Source organism: Grampus griseus, assembly GCF_964374135.1.
Source record: "Grampus griseus genome assembly, chromosome: 16".
NCBI lineage: Eukaryota > Metazoa > Chordata > Mammalia > Artiodactyla > Delphinidae > Grampus > Grampus griseus.
Genome location: NC_139010.1, coordinates 83,011,159 through 83,025,594, shown reverse-complemented (window position 1 = coordinate 83,025,594; position 14,436 = coordinate 83,011,159).

Sequence of the window (14,436 nt, the reverse complement as noted above, 5' to 3'; positions counted from 1 at the left end):
TGGTTTGCTGTGCCTTTATGAGAAACACCAGAAAATAAAGTCATAAGTAAAAAACGATATGACTTTAAACATGTGTCGCTGCTTCCCTTTGGCACTGACCGATAAAACCCCGATCCGCCTTCTATTGGCCTCTTTGCTGGGTCGTGGATGAAGCAGGAGGAGATGTGCCCTGGGTGTGGGGGTGCTGGTGTCTTCTGCTGTCTCTGCTGATCGATGCCCATCTCATGCCGGATCCTCACTCATTTCACCTTGAGTCGAAAAGTAGTAGCTATAATTGTGTAATTCCCCAATTTACCTCTCAAGTGAAGCAGCTGGGACTCTCTCTGTGAATCGGTGAGTTCTTATGTCTCTGCCTACTTCATGTAACAGTGGGAGCTAGGAGATAAGTGCGTCACAATGCTGAACCTGCAGACTCTTCTAGATATGAGAGATTTGCTTAGCATTTTCTGACATCCTAAAGATGAGGGCTTGATGGCTTGGAGATCTCAAGTAAGCTGCTCAGGACCACATAACCAAGAAGTAATAGAGCAGAGATTTGAACCTAGATTTTCCTTAATTCAGGTTCCAAACTTTTGAGAATGATGCACTGTGATCTCATAGTATCCATTGTATGCAACAGTGAATCATCATGAAGAAATCTGTTAGCATCTCACCTTTCCAGGACGCAGGGAAAAACACACATGGTTATCCCACTTGATGCAGACAAGTTATGTGATAAAATTTAACATTTGATCCTGGTAATGATAACGAGGAGAAAAGGGGAGATTCCTTGAACACGGAAACAGTATGATCGGTAAGATCATCAACCACTGCCTACCTGGTCTCATTAGCATCACATCTCCTGCAGTTAGGAACGCCTCGAGATGATCACCATGATGTCTATTGTAAAAGACTATTTTGAGTTTTACTAAAAAGAAATATAAGAAAATTGATGCATAATTACTGGGATGGAGGAGATAAAATTCGCATTGTTTACAGTTGACATAATTATTTGAGAAACTTAAAAGAATCAACTGAAAACATGTTAGAACTACTAAGACAATTTTAGCTAATTTTTAGCTAATATTTAACCATTTTAACTAAAACTTAATTTTAAGTTAATCAGTAGATTTTTATTGAACACAAAATAATCAAAAACATATAAACCATATATTCCCGGCCAAAGATATTATTTGCAATAGCGACAGAAATATAAAATGTCTGCATAAAATTACAAAATGTCCTAGAGAGTTATTAAAAATTATAAAACTTTGCCAAGGGACAGAAAAAAACCTGAAATGCACATAAAGAATAATGTTTCTGTAAGAGAAGATTTAGTAGTGCAGGTGTCAACTTTCAACTAATTCATCTATAGATTCAATGAATATCCAATTCTGGTCCCAGTGGGGCGTGGGGCGGAACTTAACAAAACGTTGTTAAAGTTCATCTGGAAAAATAAACGCCTGAGAAGAGCCAAGGACATTTTGAAAAATAAGAATAACGAGTGAGGACTTGACCTACTAGATATTAAAATACTAGCGTGATTAGAACAACGGGTTCTTGGTGCAGAACAAGAAAATGGATCAATAGAAGAGAAAAGGAATTTCAGAAAGAAACAAATAATTCACATGTAACAAAGAGGACATTTTAGGGCAGTAAGAAAAGGACAGATTATTCAGTAAGCAGTTTGGAGCAACTAGCATATGGAAAAAGAAAAGTTAGATCTTTACTTTAGAATTAGGCTAAGTGTAAGTACCAGAAAGGTGACTATTTTAAGCTTTGGAAATGGATCTATATTAGAACCAGAAAAAAAAATCTATGTAAAAGTTTATCTAATTTTTCTGTGGTGAAGGCTTTTGTGAGTATGGCATCAAATGGAGAAAACAAGAAAGAAAAGGAGATGAATTTGAATTTATAAAAATGTACTTGCAAGTTAAAAAAAGGACAAATCATGAAACCATTTTGCAATTGATATTAAAGTTCAAGTGTTAACATCTCTAATATACAAGGAATTCTGTAAATCACTAAGGAAAATGTAAACCAGAAGTCCCTACTGTTACGAATTTATCCCTATACTCACAGAAAGCTCTGTCTCTCTCTCAGGGTGTCTGTCTTTGTCTCTGTCTCTCTCATTCTCTTTCTGTCTTTGTCTCTTTCTCTCTCTAACACACACACATACACACAAGTATTTTCATTCTGGTGCTATTAAAATAAAAAAAATGAAGACAATCAATGTGTCTAGCACTGGGGGTCTGGTTATATAAGTTATGGCATATGTATAAGGTATGATACTATACATCCAGGAAAAAGGATACGGTTTGTGATTATTTGGGAAAATCTCTAGTCTATGCTATTAAATATGAAAACAAGGTAAAGGACTGTGTGCGTGTGTTTGTGTATGTGTGTGTGTGCCTGTGTTGTGTGGGTATGTATGTAGGGTGTGTGTGATAGGAATCAAAGAACACGATTTTCAGTGACTGAATTTGAAGAGAGGAACTGGGGTTGTCATGGGGATAGAAAGGAGGCGTACTGTTGAGTTTTCTAATCTTGCCCATGCATTTTGCAAAGGTCAACAGACATTATTGGAGAGAGATTACGAACAAGTTTAGTTTTCTTCTTTGCCCTTCCCTGTGGTTCAAAAAACTAACAAATAAAAATTAAGTTAAGAAATAAAATTATGGAAAGAAAAATTTGCAGAAGATTTTTACAGGGTAATTAAATAAAAGAGAAGAAATATAAATGGCCAATAAACATAAAATCTTTAAACTTGATAGTAATGAAATGCAAATAAAAATGAAATATTTTTGACTTATAAAATTGCATATATAAATTTTTTATTTATAAAAAATGGTTTAGCGATAATGTCTGATGTTGGGAGGGTGAAGGGGAATGGGTGCAGTTAAAGTAAAGTATATAATACAGCCTGTCTGGTTAGAGATTTCACAGTATTTTAAATTCCACCTTAAGTTTTATCCTATAGAAATAATCATGGATGTTAATAAAGACTTGGCTTCAGAGATTTTTATTGCAGCGTTTTGGTGACAGGGAAGGAAAGAATGTAGTTGGCTGTATATTCACGGTCCATTCATACCATGAAATACTAAGCAACTACTCAAAATCATTGTGGAAAACAATTTGGTATATTTAGTGTAAAATGCAGGCAATGAAACAGTCCAAATGGTTTGAGCCAAAGTTTAATTTAAAAAGTGTGAATTCTTGGGCTTCCCTGGTGGTGCAGTGGTTGAGAGTCCGCCTGCCGATGCAGGGGACACGGGTTCGTGCCCCGGTCCGGGAAGATCCCACATGCCGCGGAGCCATGGCCCGTGAGCCATGGCCGCTGAGCCTGCGCTCCGCAATGGGAGAGGCCACAACAGTGAGAGGCCCGCGTACCGCAAACAAACAAACAAACAAACAAACAAAAGTGTGAATTCTTGTGGCAATTTAGGAAGAAAATGCACAAAATATTTAGATGGGTGCTCCTAGATCGTGGGATTGTGAGTGATTTTGATTTTTCTTCTATTTGCATCCGTAAATCCCTGCCATCTAGATTCTCTGGCGAGTTCCAGAAAATGGGCATCTCATTCATCCTTTAACTTGGCAAAACTTTATTGAACACCTACTATGTGCACTGCTCCACACAGCTCCCACAGCCCAGGCGTTCACAGTCCAGTGAAGAGGGACACACTGGAAGGACCACTGGGCGAAAATGCACCTCCTGACTCCCACTGAAGAGCAGAGGAGGGCGGTGGGCTCGCCTGGGAAAGATCATTCCAGGCATCTCCCGAGTTCCTGTCTAAATCTTTGGAATGTTCTCTAATTCTGTCAAATGCAAACCCTACAGGGCAGTGAATCTAGTCTGAGTGATTTCTCCCCCACCACCCAGCCCTTTCTGGAGGAAAGTGTCATCTTGTCACGCGCTGTTACCTAATCTCAGCTTTAGGAGCAAGGGCCGCTCAGACTAGGGCTAGACAGCAGCCATGATGCCACACTGCTGGGCTTGTGATGCCCCTCCTGGGTTAGGCTGGGGAAAAATCACATGAGAGATCAGAGCCAACCCCGTGTGCTGAGAGTAATGAGATACAGCCACTCTCCATGCTACTGGTGATAATTCCATTATTTCCAGATTTCTTTGAAAGGCAGCTAAGGTCTGTCCAGATCTACAGAGAATATTTAGAAGAGAGGACGCTGACCCCCCAGCTCCCAGCACAATGCCTGGTGCGTGCCGGATGCTCAACAGACATCTGTGAACATGGACTGGAGGAGCTTACCAACTTGAACTTGGGCTTGCCCACTGGACCCAGTCCTCGCTGGGTCAGGCACCTGCTGTCCCAGCCACGGTGAACGTCATGCCCTCCACAGGGGGCCGGGACCCTCATGGCCCCATATGCCTGCCGAGATTTTCTCCCACTCCTTTGAAAAGTCCTGCTTCCCCTTTAAGACCTACCTCCATAGGTCCGTCCCCTTCGTTGTAAGTTGCTCCCACCACCTCCCCCTTCACTTCATTTCATTGTCAGTTTTCTGTTTCCAGGATGGGTTATCGCCCCTGTGCTTGACCGTTCCTGGGCCCACGCTTACTGCTCCAAGAGTCCCCGCGACTTCCTGTCCAGGCTCGAGCTATTTTAGGCTTTGTGTCTCTTCATGCACCTGTGTCCTATTCACCTGTGTGTAAACACGATTACACAACAAGATGACGTGCCCTGAAATGATGCACTCTTTCTCCAAACACACATGCCTTGGGCACACACAGACACACACAGACAGACACACACATGCAGACACACACACACACACACACACACACGAGTACTTTAATTATTTCACAACTCTAGATTTGGTAAAACAAACACATGGGAAAATGAAGTTTGTCGTAAGACTGAGGTGGCAGGTGCAGGAAGCAGCAGCCCTGCAGCGTTTCTCACCCACCTTCCCCTGGGAGGGACCCTTTAGGGCCAAACCAAATGGGAGGTCTCAAGGCACACCTAGCACTTCGGCGGCTGGCCAGCCTGGCTCTCCAGGAGGAAAGCCAGGGCATCTGGCTGTCTTGGTCCCGATATCTAAGCTTTCAGGAGAATTTTACTGCATTAAGCGGCTCTCAGCAAGGCACTTGGAGAACGTAGCTCTAACGTCTCAGAGCTGGTCAGCTTCCCCATCTAGTCTTCTCCTGCTGAATAACTGTGACCCGTTTTAGTTTTTATTTTCTTGTTAATTTCATGCCTTATGCTAAATCCGTGTTGAGTACTTAATCTTGTTAAGAAACATCCACAAAATATTTATGAATGGGAGACATTTCATAGGTAATTGCATCCTACCTTTTTCTAAAAAAACTTTTATTTTATGCCCTTTGTGTGAAATAATTAAACACATCATTTTCATTTTGATCTTTGGGGGATTAAAACTATATTTAATCATGCAATTTTTTTATTATTATTTTTGTTCTTGTGTTACAGCAAATGTGCGGTGGTTTTTATCTCCCCTTTGTACTTGCAATAGCATATTATTTGACCATGAATCACTTTAATGGATTGAAACATAAGCGTGTGAATTGAAAAATAGATACATTAGTCAAATCAATAAATAAATATGAAAATATATTTCTACAATGAAAAACCATCTTGGCTACTGTGTCCTCCAACTTGGACAGAGAGAGCTGAAATATATGGCCGTAAAATATAGCTTGCCATGTCGACTAGCCAGTGCCTGCAGCCTAAAAGGAATTTTGAGCACTGGGTAAGTAGTATTTCACCAACAAAATCATAAAATAAAGACGTTAAAATGAAGGGATGATGGAGTGCCACGGGACGTTTGTCAAATCACCCTTCAGTCTGAGGCTGGGGTAGTTCAGTATTAGATCTTGCATACTTTCATATAAATTTGCTTACAAAGAGCATGTACAACAAGCAGTGTTACCAGGCTGGCCCTGTAGCAAATATATTTCTACTAGTTTTGTTGGACAAACTTTACTTGCACTCAATGGTACAGCTGGTGTAGAAATAAATAATTCATCTCTGGTCTAAAAAAGTATGACTGTGGCAATCTTCACCCAGAGTCTTTGCTAATTAATGACTTAACATTGCTCCTTCTAGCTCTTCAAAAGCCGGCTACCCCATTTTTATATATTTCTCCTCATGTGCTGTCTTTATTGGATGAAATCCCCTATTAGTCATAATCAGTGTTCAATCTCTAATTTCATAAGATAATAAAATGGGCTGCAAGGATTATTAGTAGTTACATTGTGTAACTTATCAGTTATTTGTCAGATGAATGTCGGAATATAATTAACATGCATTATTTTAACGAATACAGCTGAGAAATGAGGATTTTAAGGGACTTGCCTTTCTCGGAAACTAGGCACAAAATACAGTAAGGAGATCCGTATTTGCATTTATTTACATAACAGAGTACTTTCTTTTTTGTTGCACATAATATTAGTTAATATCTTTCAACTGCAAATTGCTGCAATTTGTTGTTTGATTACATTTTTACACACATTAATGAGATCAAGCAGCTATAATTAAAATTTGTAGGTTCTATTGGATAGAGGATAAAATTGGATGGGTGGATAGAATAGCTGTGAAATCAGGTAGGAGCATTCTAGATGCAGGGCTGGATGGTGTTCTAATGTTTTTGACATCCATGCCTATTTCCAGGACCACCTCAAAGAGAGAGGGGGTGTTTCCTCCGCTTCCACCAAGCACCACTTCGGGACATCCCTATCCTTCCACCTTGCCCAGCGGTGAAACATTATATGGCAGAACCCAGCCCTGCGTGATGTGAATGTAGGGGGTAAACTTTTTAGATTTTGCTTCTTTCTCTAGTTTAAAGCACCGGTTTTTTTTTTTTGGTTTGTTTGTTTGTTGGCTGTTCTAGGTCCATCCGAACTGCCATTCACAGCCAGCCAGGGAACTAAGCAAGACCCTCAACTCAGATTTTGATTTACAATTTACAATTTAGTCTTTCTTCTCTCACAAAGATTGCGACCTGTCCCAGGAGCTGGTCTCTGAAAAGCAGAAGTTGGCATTCGAGGTGCCCAACCTGGCCCTCCCTGGGCTGTTTGGGAGGCAAGGATGCTCTCCGAGGAGAAGGTGAGTCTTGGGGGCTCTGAGTTGGGGTGCAGGCAGGAAATCCTGGGGCCGTGCTGGGAGCCTTAGCTGGCATCTCTACTGAGCTGTATCACCTGGCCTCTGGAAACGTGGCTCTGGGAACCCACCAGAGAACCTTAAGGCTCTCTGTCCTCATACACATATTTCAGCAATTAGAGCGAGGGCAGAACCCCCGAAACAGGAGGCAGGCTGGCTCTGCCCTCCTTCCTGTGTCCAAAGCTGGCCCTCGTCCCAGCAGAGGCAGGAACCAAGGTGCACTCACTGACCATCTGGCGACCAGTGCAGGAAAGATATATTTTGGGGGGTGGTCATCTTACCGCCCCAGATTCAACTGTGCCAGTTTCAGTGTGTACTTTTTATGAAACATTTTATTCAGGGTAACCGGTGTGACACTGAGTCTGCTTTATCCTCTGCCCCACCCCCCTTTTCTCCCCTGTATTCTCTGGTTTATTCTCTGTCCGGTTGGTTTCGGTTCTGACGTAGCCCACCCACATGCATGTTGCAGAGATGGGTGAATAAAAGTCAGATACAATTTGGTGTAATTGTGGTGAAACCTTTGTAGAACATCTGCAAATGCCAGGGTTGCATTTGTGGAATATACTAGCCTATGATTTTGTAATCAGTAGTTCAAACATTTTTCTTTTCAATTGCTTTTTTGTGGGGGAGGGCAGAGTATACAGAAACTCATCGGAATAAAAATTATTTTTGAACCCCAGATATGTTAGTGCTATTTAAATGCCATATGGGGAATACTGTATGCACATAAACATTTTAAATAATGCCAGTAAAAATTATAGTGACTCATTGTACAGACCACCCTGGGCCAGCCAGCTTCAGCTGATTTTAAATATTCCTATATAAACATCAGGCTTTATTTAATATATCGACCTCAACATACTTTTGTCATTAAAGTTACTAATAAACGTGATTTAATTTTTCATGCAGTAAATTGTTTATTGTGCTGATGCTGTGTGCTTGGAGGAGATCTTAGGGTCATTTCTCATACAAAGCACCTTCCATTTACAGAAACGTCAGACTTATAGCTTCAGCTGTATTACTTGTGTCTGAGTCCTCATTCCCTGAGTGTGAAAACTTTATTGCTCATTATCTACTGGGCTGTGATGAAGTGACAGATGATTTACTGGGAGCCAAAAAACTGTGTTTCAACGGCGAACATTTTTATCCTTTTGTACTGCAGTCCTGCCGGCCTCCTCTAACTGCCGAGGCAACAAATAAAGAAAGCTCGGGGCTGGAGGGGACGGCGGGTTCCCTCATAAAGGTCCACATTTCAGATCGCACTCTGTTCCTAATTTGATTCAATTCCCCTTTGTTGCTTAAAAATTCAATTTGTTTAATTGAGCTGTTTGACGGTAAAGCCTGAATTCCATGCATTTTAACCGTTCATATTAATTTTCCCTCTGTACAGTATTTTATTAAAGTGCTTTACAGGCAGAGGCTTAATTTAAATTTGGTGACCTCACAAGCTTATAAAAAGATCCGAATTCTTTTTTCCCCCCCAAACCTAAATTAAAATGAGTCAATGCAAACCAGGGGGACAGTTGTGCTTTCTGGGCGGAGTTGAATGAGTCAAGGAGAGGAAAACGCTGAGGTGTGGGAGTATGGAGTGTGAAGGGGTGTGTGTGTGCGTGTTTTATGTGTATATTTTCACATTTTAATAGATGACATAATATTGTGGCAGAAATGAAAGTCTAAATGGCCTGCCTTTAACAGTTAAAAAAGCAGCTCTCTATCCTCCGTTAAAACGGCAGGTGAGGCATTGTAGAATGGAGTATACATCGTCTGCTTTTTACAGGGTTACACATTTATTGACATTTAAAGAGCTGAACATCTTTTCCTTTAGGATTAATAAGATACCCAGAAACCAACATAAGATTTTTAAGGTTTACTAAACTTTAATCTGTAAAATTTAATAGCAATATCCCAGCCGTTATGTGTGTGTAGGACGCTGTGTGCCTCTACAAACACTTTTGAGCAATGAATTATGTTACAAGAATGGGTTGGTTGTGTATCATTATGTCCAGGTAAATGCCAGAATGATGACATAATTGGTAGTTGGGAGTAAAATACAGCCCCTGTAAAATGTTACTAAGGTACATGTGGAAGGCTTGTAATTCATTATACATAAACATGACTTGCAGGTATTTATCATTTTATGAAATATAGACTAACCGGATCTCAGCAGGCATTGTGTTTCTCTCGCCTTTGTTATTTCATTGAAACTGTGACCATGTACTGTTTCAAAATTGCTAATTCCTTTTTATTCCACCATTGACCAGCAGACCCCAGTGAATTTCAAGTCTCTTTCCAGGCACTGGAGACTAAGTATTCTGTAAATGCTAAATCCTGAAAGCTGGCCTTATTAGGAAGGAGAGTCCACCAATTTCAGACAATGATAAATTTGTGGCTTTGGATGAAAGGTCAGATGGCTATTTCAGACACTGAAACAGCCCAATTTCATAATACCCAGCACCTTCAGAAAAGACATTTTTGCACCCTGGTGCCTGATACTTCCTGCTAAAGATGTATAGTGATAGTTTGGAAGTCGGGAAGCCCATTTCCCACCTGTGCGCTGCGTTCTCGTCACCCTGGGCAACTGTTTAACTTTTAACCTGCTTGTTCACAGAGCCTACATGCATTAAAGTACAACATACCACACAAGGAAGCAGGTCTGGCAACATTTGTTTTATGCCGTTTGCCAGAAGACACATTACTCATGCTTTCAGACGTTTTCTGCTGTCCCCACGTAAGAAGTCATTTTCTCTAAATGGCCACGTTTGCTTTCAATTCATCCACTTTCAGGCCATCCTGGCCTCTCCAACATGAACAGGGCATCCTACTAAGAGAAAAAGTCCAGTCTAAAAATGCCGTCGAGAAGGGCTTTTGTTTGACCATTCTTTTGGGGTGTTTGATTTTATAAAATTTCATCAAGCCCTTGCTCTGCGACCCAGCCACTCGCTCATCCTGGGAGACAAACTGCTTTCTAACTAGGAGGTGTCTCTCTCCAAACAGTCTTGAGCCGCGGCCTACAGTGAACTAGCCTCAGCATCGCTTGGTGTTTCCCTGTCTGCTTTTGGGCCGGGTGACATCACGGAATGGATGTGGCAGGAGAGACATCTGATGTGACAGCTGCACGGCACATGGCAAGCCCTTGGCCCACTGGTTAATTAATGGTACCAGAGAATAGGTAATGAACTCGTCTGGAATTAGCAGTCTTTCCACTAATGGGGTCCATCATTCCAAGCTTGGGGTAACCACCCTGTGGAGATAAAAGGCAATGTGGACAGAGGCAGAGGAGAAGTTCCCCAACACAACTGGGGTGCCTCCAGGTGAATGGGTGAAATGCTTCAAGCAGGTGTTTGGCCTGGAGGCCTCCTGTGCTCCACAGGAGCAATAGAAAAATACTACCTTGTCTAACCCTGTGTATTTCCCCATTCCTTGCGTGTATTTAATTTATTAATTTCTCTTCCTCAGATTTTCCCCCAAAGGCTACCATCCCAGTTTACAGTGTGACAAAGAATGGGATTGGATGACTGAGATTTTCTCCGTAAATATTCCCGAGTTGACAAGGGTATTTCATTCTATCCAGAAACTGAGAAATCCATAGAAGACCACGGGTTTTCTAGAAGGGGATCATGCTCTTTAATTGAAAGAAAAATAGCAAACAGACCTTTCAGTATACGGGTGAAATGTGCTATTTAAAGGGAAAGTGAAATTACCTTTATCCAAGCATGTCGGATAAAATTCAAGATGGAATAGCTGCTGTCTACGTCTACGTCTGCTCTGATCTAAGTAATAAGCTTTTGAGGTCCCAATGCATAGGCAAAGGAGATGAAAGAAATAATGATGAAGATTATGTAGATGGATAAAAAAAAATTAAAAGACATTTCCTAACCCTCCTTGTAGCTCTCCTCTCAGAACCTTTCTGGAGCAAACAATCAAAACAGAGAGTGCTGAAGAGTCAACAGGTGGGAGTCTAACTTTTGTGTGGGAGTAGACGATCAACTGCCAAAGGGGAACATGATTTTGGGAACCTCTTGCCCACCCACTGCCGAATGATCAGGAGAGAAGAAATCAGAGACCTGAGACTTCCACAAACTGGACAACTGAAAACTGACTTTAGATTTTTAACCTTCTCAGTGCAAGCATAAACCTATGGAGACCGCATAGAATTCGTATGTGTTCTGCCATCCTCTGAAGCACTGTTTTGCCTCTTTGTTTGTTTCATGGTCCCACCTCTCTCTCCATCAACTCTAGAAACAAGCTTAGGGACAGAATTGCGCTTTACTTTTGTTAAACTCCCCATGATGGTAGCTTGGTGCTCCTCACACAGGGAAGAGTAGTGAGTGCCCCGACTTTCGCTTCAGTTAACTCAAAAGACTACTTTGAGATGAATGGTCAAAAAAAGATAAAGGAATCAATGGACAAAGCTAATGGCAACATTTAACATGATTTCTGCATTGTCGATTCCACTTATTTGGACAAGACACGGTGCGAGGCACCTCCATAATGAACTGTATCAGCTGCCTGAGCGACAGTGGACTTGTAAGTGGGTGCTGGGCTGTGGAGCACAGAAGAAGCAGGGTTGGAAAGGACTGGGGTAAGGTGATGTGTGAGTTCAGCCTTAATCAATGAGAAACGTTTAAATTGACAAAGACTGAGAATAAGAGACATTCCAGTCTGAGAGTCTAACTAGGTGAAGAATGACCTCCTTTGGTAATTTGGGGTCAGTAGTATGGAAATATTCTTCCTACATAAATAAGAAACTCAAGCTAAATTTTAAAGTGAGGTCTCCTTGGGTATGAGAGCCAGTGAGACCCAGGTTCAAGTCCCAGCTTTGCCATTTCCTAGCCATGTGCCCTAATGACCCTCCTAAGTCCTCTTCTGAGAGATGAGACTCAAATACAAGACCTGCCTCATGGGGGTGTAGTGAGGATTGAACACCATATGTTGGAGCATTTCCTTAGCTTTTTCCACGTGAAAGCCTAACACATCGAAACTGGAATCTATCATCACCCTTTGCTGTTGATTCTGCCACCACCGATCCACCACTAGAAACTGTGTGCTTCCCAAATTGCTGGATACAGCCTGAGTGCCACCAGAAAACTGGCTCAGGTACCAAATAACATTAAAAGCTGGTACCCAGACCTGAAGGTGATTCTCTCTCCTCTTTCATTTTCAAGATAAATTATTTTGTTGCTTTGTAAAAATGATAAAGTTTTCTTACAAGGAATTAAGACCTTGATGAATTGTACTCCACATTTAGTGGAGTTTTCTTATATCTTCTCCTTTCCCCCCTCTAAGGTGGTCAGGGAAAGGTAAGGGGAAAGAGTTGTAAGAACTCAGAAGCTGTCATGTATTCAGTTTATGTATGTTATAAAAAAGCTTAGTATACGTGGCCTTCTGCCTCCTCTTCTCCTACCCAGTTTTAAGAAATTATATCATTTCCATGGTGTTTACCTGTACTGCATTTATACATTTACATATACTCTCACATTTGTTACTTATCTGCTTTAAAAATGATATCTGTGTTCCCCTGACGTAGGACATGAGAAAAATAGTTAGGTTATACTAGTTTTAACCCACTCTTCCTCTTCACTACCCAACTGTTGAAACTGTTTTTCTGTTATTGAAGTTATGCATGTGTGCGTTTTGTTCTTTTATCATAATTCCCACACTTGTCATAGCTTAAGCTCCAGATCAGTGGCTTTGGTACTCATGACCCATCCTTGGTCGGCTGTCTTTCTATTTACTTACCGATGGGCTGCCTTTGCTCTCCAGGTGCTTCTATCAGAAAGGCTTATAGAGACTGTATTTCTTGAGTTCTTGAATGTTTGTTTCTTTTAATACTTGAATTGCAGTTTGGCCAGGTACAACATTCTTGGGTTAACACTTTCTTTTCCTGAGGATTTGGTAAGTGGATGGTTCTGAGAGCAGGACCCATCTTCTCCTGGATCCCCAAAGGAGTCTTCTCTTGGAAGATCAATACCTTTACTAGCGTGTGTCTCAGTATTGATCGTTTTATCATTTTTCTTGGTCCACAGAGTACTCTTTCAATCTATAGGTTCAACTTGCCTTTTATTTCTGGAAAGTTTTCTTAAATTATATCTCAAAGTTGTTTTTTTGTTTTTTTTTTCTGTTCCAATTTTTCAGCTCTCTGCTTCAGGAATACCATTTATGTGTTTGCTGGATACTTTTTTCTATCTTACCTACATGTTATTTCCTCATTCCTCTTTCACACACCTTGTTTATTTCCATTTTATTTGCTCAGTTTCTCGTCCTGTCTTCCACATTCTCTACTGTGCTGTCAGTAACAGATCTTTCTACTGTGTTGTCACCAAGGTGGCCTTCATTTCTCTGATGGTTTTAGCTTTTCATCCACTTCTTTTCTTCTTTTTTCTTCTTCTACTGTTGCCTCTCTCTCTATTTTCTGAACTCCTGTAGCTCCTCTCTGAGATTCTTTATTGAAGAAGTAATTATTTCATTAAATTTGTAACAATTCATGGGGCTTGTTTGGTAACAGTTTTCATCTGTTCCATGGAAGCCTCTTTTAGTGAGGGTTCTCTATTTACCATTTGTTTTCCTGTTAATTTCCTCCCCTTTCCAGTAGTATTCTAAATGTGTTCTGTGTGTATTCATTTTTTTTTTTTTAACTATTACTCATCTTGGAATGAGGTGAATTGTTCATGGGCCAGCTTCTTGAAGAAGTTTGATGTTGGCAAGGGCCAGGCCAGTGTTCTGGGAGAGCTGATCTCTTCTTGATTATTAGGGAAGTTCTTAACACCACACATTGTTTTGGCACTTACCTCTCCCCAGCCAAAGAGATCAACAACTGTAAGACTGCTTCTAACCCCCATCCCCCAATTCTGTCCCTCGAACAGATGGCTTTCTGCAAATATGGTGAGTTTGTGTGTTTCTTCATTCTGCCCCATCTCTCTTGCTTCTCCATGTATTAATAACAAACAGAATCCGAGAGAGAATTCTTTACCAGCTGCTGTATTCTGTTCTTTTGTTCTGAACTAGAGAATCCTAGATTCTGTCCGTCTTGGTATGTTGCCTACTATATACAGTTGTAACTTGAAAGTTTTATCTGAACTTTGTATGTAGCCACCATCAAGGGCGTTTCAGATGAGATCACTTTTAAATCAGTGGATTCTGAGTAAGCAGATCAGCTTCCCTCGTGTGTGTGTGTGTGTGTGTGTGTGTGGCCTCATCCTATCAGCTGAGGTCTTGAGAGAAAAAGACATGTCCCTCTAGGAAGAAGGAATTCAGCCTTTGCACTTGAGTTGAAACCTCAGCTCTTCCTTGGGTCTCCAGCCTGTAGCCTACCCTACAGATT